The sequence below is a fragment of the Suricata suricatta genome, chromosome 10 (assembly GCF_006229205.1).
Source record: "Suricata suricatta isolate VVHF042 chromosome 10, meerkat_22Aug2017_6uvM2_HiC, whole genome shotgun sequence".
NCBI lineage: Eukaryota > Metazoa > Chordata > Mammalia > Carnivora > Herpestidae > Suricata > Suricata suricatta.
The window spans coordinates 108,221,537-108,238,455 of record NC_043709.1 but is presented as its reverse complement, the minus strand read 5'-3'; the positions used below and the strand labels follow the sequence as shown (position 1 = coordinate 108,238,455).

At 36.4% G+C, this 16,919-nt stretch overlaps 1 protein-coding gene across 5 annotated transcripts in view; it reads left to right on the top strand.

Annotated features, from left to right (window-relative positions):
• The window catches only part of ZNF438 (zinc finger protein 438), a 174,523-nt gene that overhangs the window by 40,513 nt on the left and 117,091 nt on the right, over positions 1 to 16,919 (top strand). The window lies entirely within an intron of this gene.

The following is a 16,919-nucleotide window of genomic DNA, read 5'->3' as shown; positions in this document are numbered from 1 at the left end:
TAAGTGGACCCTCACATTTCAAACCCATGTTATTTAAGGGTTAACTGTAATTCTAACTGCTTTTTGAAGAAGAGTAAGAGTTAACTTAACAACTTATTCATCATTGTGCTCATTATACTGTGCGGAAATCTCTCTATAACTTTTCCCCATCAGTTTTAGCTATGTCTTTCTGTAGTTCTAAATCTCCAGTCTCTCTTACACTTGAAAGCATAAAATACACACAAAATTACAACGTCTCCATTGTTCTCTTTTCTACTATCTCCAAAAGTTGGCATTCCTAAGGACTTAGTCCTCGGTCGCCTTCTACATTTATTCTCTGTGCAGTCTCATGTGACCCCCTGTTTTAAATGCTTTCCTTTCTCCCAGCTTTGTTCTCTACCTTGATCTCTCCTGTGAGCTCTAGGCTCATTTCTGTGCCTGCCTATTCAACATCTATTTGAAAGTCTAATAAACATTACCAGCCTAACCTGTCTGAAGTAGAATTCTTGAATTCTCCTCCCCAAACCTGTTCCTCCCTCCTTCTTTATCTCAGTAAATGATCCACACAGTTGCTCAGGCCAAAAAGTAGAAGCTATCTTGAGTTTTCTCTTTCTTAACCCATGCCCAGCCCATCTGTAAGGCTTATATGCCCTTTCTTCTACATATATCCCAAATACCCCTGTATTGCCACCACCCCTCTACTGCTCCCCTAATGTAATACAGCCTGTCATCATCCCAAGTTACCTGGGTGATAGCAGCCGTTTTCTAACTGGTCTTCCTTATCTCCTCCTTGTACCTTTCTGGTCAGTTCTCTGTATAGGAGCAAAGGTGGGGTTTTCTTTTTAATGTTTATTTTTGAAAGAGAGAGAGACAGAGCACAAGCAGGGGAGGGGGAGAGAGAGAGGTAGACACAGAATCAGAAGCAGGCTCTAGGCTCTGAGCTGTCAGCATAGAGCCTGACACTGGGCTTGAATCCATGAACTGCGAGATTCTGACATGACCTGATGATGGACACTTAACCAACAGAGCCAAGCAGGTACCCCATAAGTGGTTTTTAAAAATGTGAAACAGTCCCTGTCATTTCCCTGTTCAGAACCCTTGGGTGACTACCCATCACACTCAGGATAAAATCCCAACTCTCCCCCTGTCTTCTACCAGGTCCTGTGTGTTCTGCCAGCTGACTGCATTTCCTGCCATTCTCTGCCTTGCTCACTTTGCTCTAGCAAATTGCCTTTTTGCAATTCCTTAAATTCTCCACATTCACTGAACTCTGCTAAAGCCTTGTTACTCCCTGCCCTACACCCTCATTTCAACCCGTTCGGCCTCTAGCCCAGTACCAGTGGAGGCAGGTTTAGAGAAACAAAATTACAGTATATGTAGTAAGTGAGGTTACACTAGAAGTTTTGGAGCTTTATTATTACAAGTTTCTGTAGTTGGAATTGCTTTCAAGTGGAAGAGAAACTAGAGATTTAGAGCTACAGAAAGACCTGGCTAGAAGTAATAGAACTTACAGAGAGATTTCTGATTAGTGTAATGAGCACTATATTGAATAAGTTGGCAACAATTACACCTGCTTGAAAATAACATTGGGCTTCACTGGGCAGTGAATTCTCCAGCACTGGCAGGGTACAAGTCGAGACTGATCAGATGGAGACTCCATAATTGTGGAGGGGAGATGTGCTGGAGTGGAGGGTGTGAGAATTGATTTCCAGATAGATCTTCCCAACTCTGAGATTATATATGTTTTTAGAATTTTATTTTTCAGAGCACTTACTCTCAAGAGTCTTTCTCAGATTCATCTGCCTGTATTTGTATTGGAAGCTTTTACCAATAAAGAGTAAGCACTTCTAGGTGAAGTTTCCAATATTTGAGACTCAGAGGAGCTACTATCAAGGTTGATTCCACTCATTGGCCAGGTCTCTATCTAAGGAAATTACTTTGAGGCATTTTTCTTTCTTCCATTTTTTTAATTTAAAATTTATTTTTATTAGTTTTTGGTCTAAAGTAAACAGTACACACACACAAATTCTTTGTTTACACAAATTTTGTTTAGTTATTAAACAAAAGTTCACGGAGTCCAAATGTCATGCTTGGAAATAGCTTTTTTTCTTAATTAGCCTTTGATCAGAGTTTGCTAGAAATGGAAAATTCTCTTCTATTTCCCTTACATCAAGAGTTCTTTGAGAGCTCATCCTTACCCTTACATCAGGAGCTCTTTGAGAATTAGTTTGAGAATTTGATCATGTTTGAATGTTTCATTGATTGTGATATAGCCATCCCTTTATCTTTTCTATATGATTTAAGTAATAGAGAACTTTGTTGTAAGTGCTTTTAGTTAGATCTGAAGAATGCTATTCACACAAATTCCAGTTTCTTTATAACCCTTGAACCTTGGAACTTGGAATTAATGACATAAGAAAGAATAACTTTCAGGGTCTCTGGATACTAAAGCACTTCATATTTGATTGTGTCTGGTAGCCAGGACCTAAATAATAGATGGCACATCTAACAGTTCCCTCCAGCATGACTCCGCTCCCAGCAGCACCACGGCCTGACTCCCAGCGTGTGCTTGGCAACCAGTATGAAGCCAGCGCTGTGATGAGTACCCTGTGCTGACCAGGAAGGCCTGAACTCCTTCACATGTTTTCACCTTGAGTTGCATTTTGTTTCTCTGTCTTCTCTGGGTTTCCGACTTTGTTGCCTCCTTCCCCATTATACCTATCTCTGTCCTGACTTTACCCAGACAAAACTACTGCTCTGACTTGAAACGTATGGTTTGGATTATCTCCTGTATTGAGATTCCTCTCTTGGCCTGAGCAGGGATTCTCCTAGGAGGAGAGATAGATGGTACTACCTACTTGATTTTACAGGTAGTGTGACCACTGCATATGCGTCATGGTTCTTGACCTCTTGCATTTAAGCAGTCAGGATTAAGTTTTGCCTCTGGCCTTAGCAGAAGACTAATATATCCACATTCCCTTTAAAACCAATAATGATGTAATAAAGAAAGGGAAGAAGTATTTCTTTTTTTTTTTAATTAAAAAAAATTTTTTTTAATTTTTATTTTTGAGAGACAGAGAGAGACAGTGCGAGCAGGGGAGGGTCAGAGAGAGAGGGAGACACAGAATCCAAAGCAAGCTCCAGGCTCTGAGCTACCTGTCAGCACAGAGCCTGCCGTGGGACTCAAACCCACGAACCATGAGATCATGACCTGAGCCAAAGCTGGATGCTTAACCAACTGAGCCACCCAGGCGTCCCTGGGAAGAAATATTTCTTAAATGTAATACACTTTTCTCTGCAAAACTCATCTACCTAGAACAGATCCAAGAATCAGAGTTGAGAGGCATGAGGCTTCTTTTAAAGCTATGTACAGCTAATGTTTGAAAATTAGACCCTAAAATGGTATATCAAGTGCACGTAGAGCCTCTTTATTTGCTACATTTCCTCTTTATTGCAAACCCATAAATAATCCTATGGTCTAAGTGCTTTATCTATGTTAATTAATTTAATCCTCATAGCAATCTTGTGAGGTATATACTATTATGGTCCCCATTTAACAGATGAGAAAGCTGTCTTGGACAGGTTACATCATCGCCCATAGTTAACACAGCTGGTTTTGTCAGAGCTGGGATTCAAGTTCAAGTGTATAACCACTTGTTACATTGATCTGTGAATTCTCTGACTCCTAATTCCCACAAACCTGGTTAACTGGTTTCTCAGACTGCAACAGGTTAGAAGTTTCAAATTTGAAAGAACACATAATGACCTAGAATTCCCACTCAAAAAAAATTTTTTTTAACATTTATTTATTTTTGACAGAGTTTGCAAGCATGAGTCAGGGAGGGGACAGAGAGAGAGCGGGGGGAAACAGAGTATCTGAAAGCAGGCTTTGTGCTGTGAGCTCAGAGCCTGATATGGGACTCAAACCCACGAACCTCAGGATCATGACCTGAGCTGAAATCAAGAGCCAGCCACTTAAGCAACTGAGCCACCCAGGCGCCACTCCTAGAATTCCTACTTTAATGTGTTCCTTTTAATAAATGTTTATTTATATTTGGGAGAGAGACATAGTATGAGCAGGGGAGGGACAGAGAGAAAGACACAGAATCCGAAGCAGGCTCCAGATGCAGCTGTCAGCACAGAGCTCAACATGGGGCTCGAACTCATGCATCGCGAGATCATGACCTGAGCCAAAGTCAGACACTTAACTGACTGAGCCATTCAGGTGCCCCATTTCCTTTTAATAAGATAATTACTCAAGAAAACAAAGATCTATGTGCAGGAGAGTTCTATATAATGTTATAGAAAAATAGTTAAAGCAGAATAATTGAAAATAGTATGGAAATTCAATAATAGAAGAAATGGATAAACGAGGGTCCCACTTTTTAAACTTTAATGTATATGTGAATCACTTGGATATCTTATTAAAATGAGGTTTTGTTTAAATCTGTGTTGGGGCCCAAGATTCTTCCTTTCTAACAAGTTCCCAGGTAATGCTGATGCTGAGCTATGGACCCCACTCTTATGTAGCAAGGAATTTCAGAACTCTCATGTGCTTGTTAAGAACAGATCTGGGACCAAGGAGAAGTGAACGGGGCACCTTAGGTGCCTCACTCACCTCTCCCTAGACCCATTTCTGGGTAAGAATTGTGTTTTAAAAGACCATTTAGTGAATCTTCATTATGCTTATAACATAATTAAAAGAAAATTTAAAAATGATATTTATATTATTATTCCCATTTGAATTAAAAAAGATACAAACTTGGCTTGTGATAGCCCAGGCTTGGAGGAAACATTTGCTTCCTGCTGCTGCATACCTGTCTTCAAACTCCCCAGAAACATCTGTGCATTTTTTTCCCTCAATAAGTATATAAGCATTTAATAGTTTAGTGAGGGCTTCAATTCAGGCATCTACCAACCTGAATAGTAAAGGGCTAATATTTTTAAGAACAAAGGTAATAAAATAAGTACTTTTTTATGCGTAATGTGGTTTGGATGTAGACAATCCTACTTTTTAATATTTACCAATATTATTACCTATTCAGCGTAAGCTTCTTAAGAAGGAGAACGTGTGCTTTTTTTGTATTAAATTCCTACTATGTATGTGTGTATGTGTGTGTTTGTGTGTGTGTGTGTGTGTGTGTATAAATAAGCACCTTTTACATCACCTCCTTTTTTTAGTAAGGTGTGCTAAGCAGGTTTTTAAAGGGAGGTCAGTTTTCCTTTCAACCTTTACAGTTCTATAACCTGAATCTAGAAGTGAAATATCTTTCACTGTGGGGAGGGAAGAAAGTAGTAAGGAAGCAGGAGAGGAAAGTATGATTCATTTAAAATCTCATTCTTCTAGAGAGGAGTGTGTTGGGCACAGAAAACATTCCTGAAATCTGCATAGGGGTGTTCTTGATGACCTGGCTGAGCAACAGATGGTGCATGCAATTTGAACCCCCTAGCAGCTGGCAAGGACAACTTGTAAGAAATGAAAACTTTACAGGGCTTCATAAGAATGAACCCTAGAATAAAGATTTTTCTACACAAGTCCTACAAGAGCTTGCAACCAACTCTCAAAAGAATAAGGTAACTCAACTGTCTGCCAGAAGTTTAACACTCTATAAATTAATACAACAAAATCTAGCACTCAGCAACATATAATTAACAGTAAATTGCATTCACTCAAGCATTATTTAATAAATAAAAAGCAAGACAAAATTTTTATAACCAGGAGACAACAGAAATAGGCTCTCAAATGACAGAGGTGGTGCAGTTATCAGACAAGGACATTAAAGCAGCTTTTGTAAATATGGTCCATATTCATAAGCAGAGTGAGGGATGAAATATAAAATACAAAAAAGAAAAATTCAAAATATCCACAGACTTAAAAATGCAGTAACTAGGTATGATTAAGTGCAGATTAGAGTTTCTGGGGGAAGATGTCAGTGAACTTGAAAACAAAGTTAGAATTCAACCAAAAGGATAGAGAGAAAAAAGATTGAAAAAGATGAACAGCGGGGTACCTGGGTGTTTCAGTAACTTCTGCTCAAGTCATGATCTTACAGTCCGTGGGTTTGAGACCCACGTCATGCTCTGTGCTGACAGCTCAGAGCCTGGAGCCTGCTTCGGATTCTGTGTCTCCCTCTCTCTCTGCCTCTTCTCCACCTGCTCTCTGCTTCTCTCTCTCAACATAAAGACTTAAAATTTTTTTAAAAAAAAATAAAGAAAAAGATGAATAGCAACTTGGGGCCCTATAGAATAGACTCCATGAGTCTAACATAAGTATGATTGGATTCTCAGGTTTAGAGGGAGGGCAAGAGAGAAAAAACTTTAAATAAATAATGGCTGAAATTTCCCTCAATTTGAAGTAAACTCTAAACCCACAGATCCAAAAAATTCAAAAGACCTCAGGCAAGATGCGTATGTGCGCGCGCACACACACACACACACCAATGCACATCATAAGAAAATTGCTGAAAATCAGTGATAAAGAGAAAAATCTTAAAAGCAGTCTGAGGAGAGAAAATGTATTACATACAAAGGAATAAAGTCAAGAATTTAGGCAGCAGATTTTCAGAAACTGTCCAAACCAGAATGCAGTTTAATAGCATTTTTTTTCAGTCCTAAAAAATTGTCAACATAGTAGTTGATAGCTAACAAAAAATATTTTTAGGAAATTAAGAAGGGAAGGAAAATAAGGGAGAAATAGCTTTTTGAGAAAACTTGTTCCTATATAGATAAACATAAAACTTTTTTCTTCATATTTTAGTTTTTTAAAACGATAACTGAAGCAAAAAATAAAACAGTGTCTGTCTAATGGGTTTATAACATGTAAAAGTAAAATGTATGACAACAATAGCTTAAAGAGATGGATGTGATAAGAGTTTCATATGTGAACATATAATATATTTTGAAGGTAGATTATAATAAGTTAAAGAGAGCATCCACTTAAAAGGATTAGAAAAACAGTTTTAATTAATAAGAAACCAGTGGTGGATATGAAATGAACTCCTTAAAAATAATCCAAAAGAAGATAGGGAAAAAGGAATAAAGAACAGAAGGGCCAGATAGAAAACCTACAACAACATGGTAGAACTATATATAACCATATCAATAATCTCATTAAATGATGTAGTGTAATTAAAAGGCAGAGGTTGTTAGATTGAATAAAAAAGTAAGAGTAAACTGTGTTGTTCTCAAGAAGATCTTAAAATAGGTTAGAAAAAGGGTGGAAAAATATATACAACACAGGTTCTCATATAAGAAAACTGGAGTGGCTATATTAATATCAAAGTAGACTTTACAACAAGTGATGTTAATAAGATTGAAAAGGGATACTTCATAATAAATGTATTGATTCATCAAAAAGAAATAATACCTTTAGATTTAAATGCTATCAATATACATTGACAAAATACATGAAGCAGAAACTGATAGAGCTGAAAGAGAAATCTTTTATTATTGTTGGACATTTCAGCATTCATATAAGTAATTGATGGATAAGTACAAAGAATATCAGGAAGGCTATTGATGTGTATAAGAACACTAAATTATCGTAATTTCATTGACATTTATAAAACATTCCACTCAAGAATAGCAGAATATTTTTTTTAAGTGAACATGGAAATTCATCAACTTATCCCACCATATGGTAATATGTAAAACAAGTCTCCTTAAGTTTAAAATGATGGAAATCATGCAGAGTATGTCCTTTGATCCCAACAATTAAAATTAGAAATAAGTCAGAAAGATAACTGAAAAATCCTCAATATTTGTAATTACACCATATGCTTATTTGGTAAAAAATAATAAAACTGGGAAATTAAAGGTTGTTTTGAAATGAATTAGAATGAAAACAAATAAGAATATATGGGGTATTTAAACAAATATTCAACTTTAAATGCATGTATCAGAAAAGAAGAAAGGTATAAATAAATGATCTAAATGTTTACCTTAAGAAACTAGGAAAAGAACAAATTAAAACCAGAGTAGGTAGAAGGAAGGAAATGATCAAAAAGAACAGAAATTGGTGAAATAGAAAGCAGTCAATCAACAGATAATCCAGGAAACCAACAGCAGGCTCTTAGAAAGGATGAGTAAACCTCTAGGTAGTTTAATCAAGAAAAATAAAGAAGGAGGAAAACATATGTTAGTAAGTATAATATCAGGATTGAAAAGGGGAGACATCTTTACATATCTATAGAAATTACAAGCAGATAGGGGCGCCTGGGTGGCTCAGGCAGTTGACTGTCCCAACTCTTGATTTTGGCTCAGGTCATGATCCCAGGTTTGTGGGATCAGGCCCTACATCAGACTCCACTAAGCATGGAGCCCATATCAGATTCTCTCTCTCCCTCTGCCCTTCTTCCTCATTCATGCACTCTCACTCTCTCTCAAAAAAATAAACCAAAAACAAAAACAAAAAACAAAAAAACAAGCATGTAGAAGAAATATTACAAATCTCCAGAAATAAATTTGACAACTTTGATGAAACAGATAAATTCCTTGGAAGACAAACATTACTGAAATTGACTATAGAAGAAATACAAAATTAGAGTAGTACCATATCTTTTAAAGGAGTGGTATTCTTAGTTAAAAACATTTCCATACAAACAAAGCAAACCAAAACCCCAAATGAAAAGAACTCTAGATCCATGTATGTTTTAACTGATGAATTCTATCGAACATTTAAAGGAGGAATAATTCAGAAAATAGAGGAAGAAAAGAACACTTCCCGACTCATTTTCGGACACCACCATTACGTTAATACCAAATCAGGATAAAGACATTACAAGAAAACTATGAACAGATATCCTTCATGAACATAGATGAAAAATATTTTTAAATGAGCAAATCAAATCAAGCAGTATATTAAAAACAGCTTTATCATTGGGGTTCAAGTTTTGTTTCATATTGGAAAATCCACTAGTATAAGTCCTCTCTTTAACAGGAAAAATTGGAAAAAAGCTCTATCCTCTCAATACTTGCAGGGAAAGCATTCGACTAAATTCAACAGCCATTCAGAAAATGAGTCTCTTAGGAAACTAGAAGCAGAGGGAGCTTTCTCAACCTGACAAAAGACATCTACCTATTAATGTCACAAGTTAGAATGCTTTCCCGCTAAGATAGAAAGCTGGCCAAGGACCCCCACTCCTCTCCTTATGTCTGACAAACACTATAATGAAGGTCCTAGTCAGTGTAATAGACAATAAAGAGAAAGAAATGACATACAGTTGGCAAAGTAGAAATAAAACCTCTTTATTTGCAAATAACATGATCATGTATAGAGAAAATGCTGAGAAACCTCCTGAATGCCACTAGAATTTGTAATTGAATTTAGCACAATTTCAGGACACACAGTAGATACACAAAATCAGATGTATGTGTATATACTAGCAATGGAAAATTGGAAATTGAAGCTTTGAATTTATATGGAAATACAAAAGACCTAGAAAATAAAAAAAATATAAAAGAACTGACAAAGAAGAACAGTATTGGAAGGTTTTTACTACCTAATTTCAAGACTTCCTCTACATTTTAAAGCTTTCTCTTTTAAACTACAGTGATCAAGGCAGTGTTGGCCTAAAGTAGACATATATCTCATTGGAACAGAATAGAGAATCCAGAAATAGACCCGCACATACATGTCAATTGATTTTTGATATTGACGCCAGGGTATTTAAATGGAGAAGGGATAGTCTTTCAACATACAGTACAAGAACACCTGGGTATCTAACGTCTTTCAACATATGGTACTAGAACACCTGGGGATCCAAATGTGAAAAAAGTAACCTTAACCCGTATCTCTTCATGTACAAAAATATCTTGAAAAGAATCAAGGATCTAAACTCAAAAGACTAAAACTATAAGAAAAAAATCACAGGAGAAAATATTTGTGAACTTGAAATAGGCAAAGAGATCTTAGGACACAAAAAGCATGAACCATACAAGAATGATTGACAAATGGGACTCTATCAAAATTTAAAATTTCTATTCCTCTAAAGACATCATTAAGAAAATGAAAAGGTAATCTTTAAACAGAACATTGTTGTATGGAAAACAATTTGACAATAAAATATTATGGAAAAAAAAATAAAAAAAATAAATAGCAAAAAAAAAAAAAGAACATTCACAATACATATGCCTGACAAATGACTTGTGCTCAGAATATATAAAGAACTTTTACAGCTATTAGTAATAAGACAATCCAGTTAAAGAAAAATATGCACAAGAAAATAATGAATGGCCAGTGCAGCACAGGAAAAGAAGTGCAACATCATTAGACCTCAGAAAAAAGCCAATCAGTACAGTGAGATACCACTGTATATTCATCAGAATAGTTAAAATTAAAAAAGAGCAAATGTTAGCTGGGATGTAGACCAATCCAACTTTCATATATTTTGCCATAGGGGAAGTTGAATGATAAAACCATTTTTTTACGATGACACCATTTTAGAAAATATTTTTGTGGTGTTATAAAGGCAGACATATTATTACCATAAAATGCAATAATTTTACTCCTAAATATTCACCCAAAGAAATGAAAGTGAGTTTACACACACACCTGTACATGAATTTTCAAAGCAGCTTTATTCATGATAGCCTCAGGCTAGGACCAGATGTCCTTCCACTAGTGACTAGATAAACACATTGTGCCATATCCATGCAATAGAATAGTACTTGGCAATAAAAAGGGATAAAATACTGATAGACACAACATGAATGAGTCTTGGAAACATTATGCTGAGTAAAATAAGCCAGACATAAAAGAATACAAACTCTCTGATTCCATTTACTGCCTTGGATTACTACATTAGAAATGTTAGAAAAGGCATATTTAATATATGGTGACAATAGGCAGGCAAGTTAATTGCCTGCAGCTGAGAGTTCAGTGTAATTGACCTGAATTGGGTATGAGGGAACTTTTTGGCAGGATGAGTGTGTTCTGTATCCTAAGATACATATCCATACCCATATTATATGGATGTGTATGTTTGTGAAATACATTGAAAGGCACACTAAGATATACATATTTTATTGTGTATAAACTATACTTCAGCAATGTTTTAAAAAATCCACAAATTTTGAAAGTTATTTAGTGAAATATTAACTTCTGTCTAATAGTAGAAGACTCCTGTGTAAGATGGAAACTGAGTCAGCCTGAAAAATCCATTTAGGAAAATCAGTATATACAATATAAACAGTAATACATAAATAAAATATCCTTAAGCAGGGAAGAAGAATAAATGAATTCTCAGTACATACTTTTTCTGGCCTATGATTTGATCTATTGGAATGGGACCCTAGCATCCCTAGAATTTATTGATGTACTTTTCTAACTGCTTAAATTGTATGTGTGCAGCATGGTTTTAAGTGTTCTGGTTGTTTACTCTCATGATTGCGTAGCTGACTGGGAGCTGCAGCCCTGCCCAGCATCATGAGAGTTTAGTGTTATTGTTACAGTTATTCAATGTTATGACAGACTCTTAACCTGGGAAAAGTCAAAATTCAAAATTTGAAGTACAGCTTCGACTAGAATTCTTTATTATGTTGTCAGTGCTTCTATTTTTTTGTTTAGTCAGTCAAAGGCTTAAAGATGTAAATCAGTAATTTATTTTATCTTTCCTTATATCAGTTTTTATTTTTGAATGTGCATTAATGTATTATTTGCTCTCAATATCTCAACTGAGAATTACACCTTGTGTCAGAATAATATGACTTTCTTCCTTATTTTTGGCATGTGCTTTGTGTTTTAGTTGACATGAATATTGCTACCTTGGTTTATATTTCCCTATATGTCTTCATGCTTATTTATATTTGTTTTTTATTTTCATATTTTTTAGATACTTACTAAAAGTAGAGCATAGTTAGATTTCATTTTGTAACCTAGTGAGAATCTTTGTCTTTTAAGGATATTTTAACTCATTTATATTTATTGTCAAAATTGGCAATTGTCAAATCTACCTCACTGATCTTATTTAAAGCCTTCTGTTTTAAATTCTTTTTTGTTTCCATTGTGTTGAACTTTTTGCTATGTGATTTAAAGTTTTTCTTTGTTTAATTTGGTTTTGATGTTTTTGAATTTGTGCGAATATTCCCAGTTATTTACTAGTCAGCTTGTTTTCTAAAATATCCCTGTCATTACTGTATCGAGTAACAAAGGGCATGGCACTTAGAGTCTCAATAATGTTTATTCAGTGACAGAAGCTGTCCTGTCCTCTTGCTGCTTTGAGTCTCTGATAGGCTGTTACCTTACCTTGAATGCTCCTAGTCATGTGGTGACCTCAAGTGGGTGTCAGTTCCATTCTCTATTAATAAAGGTGCTTGTAAATGAGGCTTTCCCATTTTTCCCACAGTATACTTGAGGACTATTTAGGGAAGTAGGATCTTAGATAACACTTTGTCTTGTCTTAGAAACAGTGCGGAAGGAAGAAGCCTTTAGCTGTTGCTAGGGGTACTCTCTTTAAGAAAACAGTGATGTGAAATATTTTTAGAGATGGAAGTCTTGTCTTTCTCATACTTTTTTTTTTTAGCAGATAATTATGTGAATGGACTACCAAGATGTAGGGAGTGAGGTGAAGCTGAGAACAGCCTCTCTAGGATTGCGGGTCATGGTGAAGTTCTTGGCAAGAGTCTCATCTTAGTGCGGTATGTGGAAAGCACATTGGCTGAGGGGGCAGGAAAGCCTTTTTTTTTCCAGCTTTGGTTCTCTCTTTTTCTTTGTGACTGTGGCAAACCATTCAACTTTTCTGGGCTCAGGCTAGATCTATTAAATGAGGAAGATGACTCTCTGGGATCCTTTCTAACTTTAAAATTCCATGACTGACCAGGGTGCCAAGGATAGCAAAGAAGTTTCCATTTGACAGCATTTTTAATTTCATTAAGCAAAGAAGTCATCTTAATTTCATCTTGCAAAGTCAAGAGGAATAAATCCCTTATCTTACTACTTTGAGTAGGAGAGCTAGAAGAAGGGATCATATATGACTTGTGTATTTATGCTCTGACCTAATATTAGGTAAGTGAAGCATGTTGTGGTGGTGAGTCCCAGTTATAACACCTGGGAGTAGTTTGGTAATAGAATGACTCAGAGGAATGTTAAATCACTATTTTTCCCTGAGAAAGATATTTATCTAGACTCCCAGAAGGTTATTACCTTTTACATTGAGATGTCTACTTGAGATTGAGGATGCTGGGAGGTAGGCCCACTGTGTGATAATAGTCAGACATCAGACTAACGGTCACACTGAAGGTCTTCATTGCTGAGTTCCTGAGTGGTAAAAAGGTTGCTAGCACTGAATTAATGTTTCACAAGATCAGCAATAGGCTACTGCCCAAGCTGGCTTTTTGTCATTAGCTGAGCTGGGCATGATCACAAGCAGGGTGGGCAGATAAAATTTTGAAATAATGAACATATCACAATTGTTGAAGAGTGAGGAAACAGTGCTGACTGAATACAATCTATACAGCAGTCAGAGGGTGACATGTTTTGAAGAAAGGCTTTGTTCTGGCTCAATTCTGGAGGATGAGCTACTGACAAAGGCTTCATCCAGAGCAGCATGGGAAAGATGATGCCGCAGATGTTGGTTGCTTCTCTTCTCTGTAGTCATCACTGTGAAGGGTTTTATTTCTCTATCAGAGAATCTAGGGAAAAAAGAGAATTGTTCCATTTCAGAAATTTTATTTTTTGTTTCAGTGAATAAAGACATGTCATGAATAAATCCAAGTAAAATTCAAAATAAACTAGAAGCTAGGATTAAAAAATGCAGGTGATAGACTTTTATAACATGCCACTGTTTGGTAGACCCACCTAGGGATGCAGAGATCAACATTCAGTAGCCTCTGTTTTTAAGAACTAAACTTGGGGCTCCTGGGTGGCTCAATTGGTTAAGCATCCGACTTCGGCTCAGACATGATCTTATGGTTCGTGAGTTTGAGCCCTGCATCAGGCTGTGTGCTGGCAGCTCAGAGCCTGAAGCCTGCTTCAGATTCTGGGTTTCCCTCTCTCTCTCCTCCTCCCCCACTCATGCTCTGTCTCTGTCTCTGTCTCTCTGTCTCAAAAATAAACAAACTTAAAAAACTTAAAAAAAAAAAAGAACTAAACTTGAGTAAGGTAGACAGATAAATGGCTAGTACTTTTTTTCTTCTTGGTAGAGGAAGACCTTTATTACTGCTAGTAACAACCTGCATTCTAGAGTCTTCTGTGGGACACTGGATTCCTCTTCAGCCTGTTCATAGAGGGGTACTGTATGTCTTTTTCATGCAGAAGGTTATTCATTCATTTTCTGCTGGGTGATTTGGGTAGAGTTGCAAAACAGCTCCACACAAGGGAGTTGATGTCGTGGCCAAGGGCTTGTCAGGTTAAATTGCTAGTAGTATGTTTCATTCAAGTTTTTATAGAGCCTTTGCTCTCTGAAAGGCTCTGTGCTATATGTTGAGACTACAAGGTAAGATAGAATCCCTGTTCTTAAGACATTTACATTTATAGTCCAGAGGGCGATGAGTAAATGGATGGCTAGAGTACAGGGTACATGGAGGCACTTGGAGGGAATAAATTGTCAGAATGCACAGGAGAGAATGATACAGGAACTTAGTGTTCTAATAGAACTAAACAAAGAACTTATTTCCTCAATGGTTGTTGTGTTCTATGTTTAAAGTTTTGTTTTTTTCCAAAAGCTATATATACATTTCTGACGTTAAGGATAATAATAACAGCCAAGAACTGTACAGTCCTTTTAGTCTATGTCAGGCATAGTTCTAGTGTTTTATATATAACAAGTTAAGTGATCCTTATAGTCGTCCTTCAAGTAAGTATTTACATTAGCCTAGAAACTGAAGCATAGAGCAGTCGAGTAACTTGACCAATGATAATTAGTATATAGTAGATCTAGGACTTGTTACCAGTGTTTGAGGTTCTACTGTGTGAAGTTAAGGTGTTTAAAAGTAAGAGAGTCAACTGCTGGAGGACCCATCATATGTTTTTGTAGGGATAGCAGCTTAATATTACTGAGTCATAACTGAGCATCCCAGAGGAAAAAAGCATTGTTGATACATATGCTTTTCATTTTCTAGAAATAAAGCTGTATATTATTATAATTATTATGGGAATTACCCTGTGCCAACTACAAATTATAAGCTGAATATTTCACATTTTATTTCAAATAAAATATTTGAAACTAGAGGAAGATTCTTTTGATCAAATGCTCTTCTCCATTAGTTTACAGGAAACGACTTTCTTGAGTTTTGAATATATCTAAAGAGATTGCACACCCTCCCACAATCATGGAATCCCACAGCTCTTTGTGGTGGGGATTTCCTATTCAGCCCAGTGTCTCCTGGACAAGGAAGAGGTTACCTCTTCTATTGCTCATTCGTTGAGATGTCGGTCTCTTTTTACAACCCTAGAGGCCTTTAATTTATAAACTGGATTGTAAATTGAAGGGGCCCTGGCTGGTTGGGTCTGTGGCGTATGTGGCTTACCTCTATTCTGAACCACAGGAGGCCTGCTATTTGCTGCACTGAGGGAGTTAATAAGAGCTTTTGTGACCTGGTTTGCCCACAGTTTATAGGCTCAAATCTAGATGAGCTGAAGGAAAAGAGTGAGATGAAAAGTTTTGTTATGGTCCTACGCTAGAAGAAAAGGTAGAATTTTTAAGTCAGCATCAATATAACACAGACAAGAATTAGAAGTTAGGAAGAGCCTCGGAGGAGAGATTTCTAATTAGAGCAACACTCAGGACATTTGAGATTGTTATGGTGATTTTAAATAGGCAACCCTTTGGCTTTAACAAGAATCAAGGACTTGACTCTTTGTGGCTTATTAAATGTAAACACATAGAAATTTTAAGGGGAAAAGGTAGTCTTTTTATGTAGAACTTGTGATTTATGGCTTCCTGGACTTTGAAAGACTCCTTGCCTCTTTGTTAAATACATTGAGTTGTTCTAAAACGTAATAAAATATATTTTTCTTGCACAGGCAGGTATTTTAATATAGCAGTTAGGAATATCATTAGGAAGATTGTTGAAAGTCGTATGTAACATAAAGTCTGAATTGTCTTACTAAAGAAAATGAGATTTTAGACATCATTTGAATACATTAAAAATAAAAGTAAACTTTCCATGTACTGCTGAAATCAACCATGGGATTGAAAAAACTTAAGATATTTTGTGTAAACATATTTTCTATTTTGCTTTTTAAAAAATGAATGCTATTTACAGAAGAAATACATAAATACTCCTATTTAAAAAAAAAAAGCATTACAGACCAGAGTTCCCTTTGACCATCACCCTCCAGTTTTCCCAGAGGTCATCATTTTGCCATTTAATTCTTCCAAACTGTTTTTTTAAAGTATTTGTATGCAATATTTGCATGCATTGAATGGATATTTATGTTTGCATAAATATTTAAAAAATAATCCACAGAATGTATTGTTTGCTTGTTCATTTTTTTTATAATATTTTATTGTCAAATTGTTTTCCATACAACACCCAGTGCTCTTCCCCTTAAGTGCCCTCCACCATCACCACCACCTCTTTTCCCCCCTCCCCCTTCCTCCTCAACCCTCAGTTCATTCTCAGTATTCAATAGTCTCTCAAGTTCTGCATCCCTCTCTCCCCCCAACTCTCTCTCCCTCCTCCGTTCCCCCTGGTTCTCCATTAGGTCTCTCTTGTTTTCCTGCTAGACCTATGAGTGCAAACCTATGGTTTCTGTCCTTCTCTGCCTGGCTTACTTCACTCAGCATGACACCCTCAAGGACCATCCACTTTCCTACGAAGGGCCATATGTCATTCCCTCTCATTGCCATGTAGTACTCCATCGTGAATATATACCACATCTTCTTGATCCATTCGTCAGGTGATGGACATTTAGGCTCCTTCCATGTTTTGGCTATTGTTGACATTGCTGCTATGAACATTGGGGTACATGTGCTCCTATGCATCAGCATTTCTGTCTC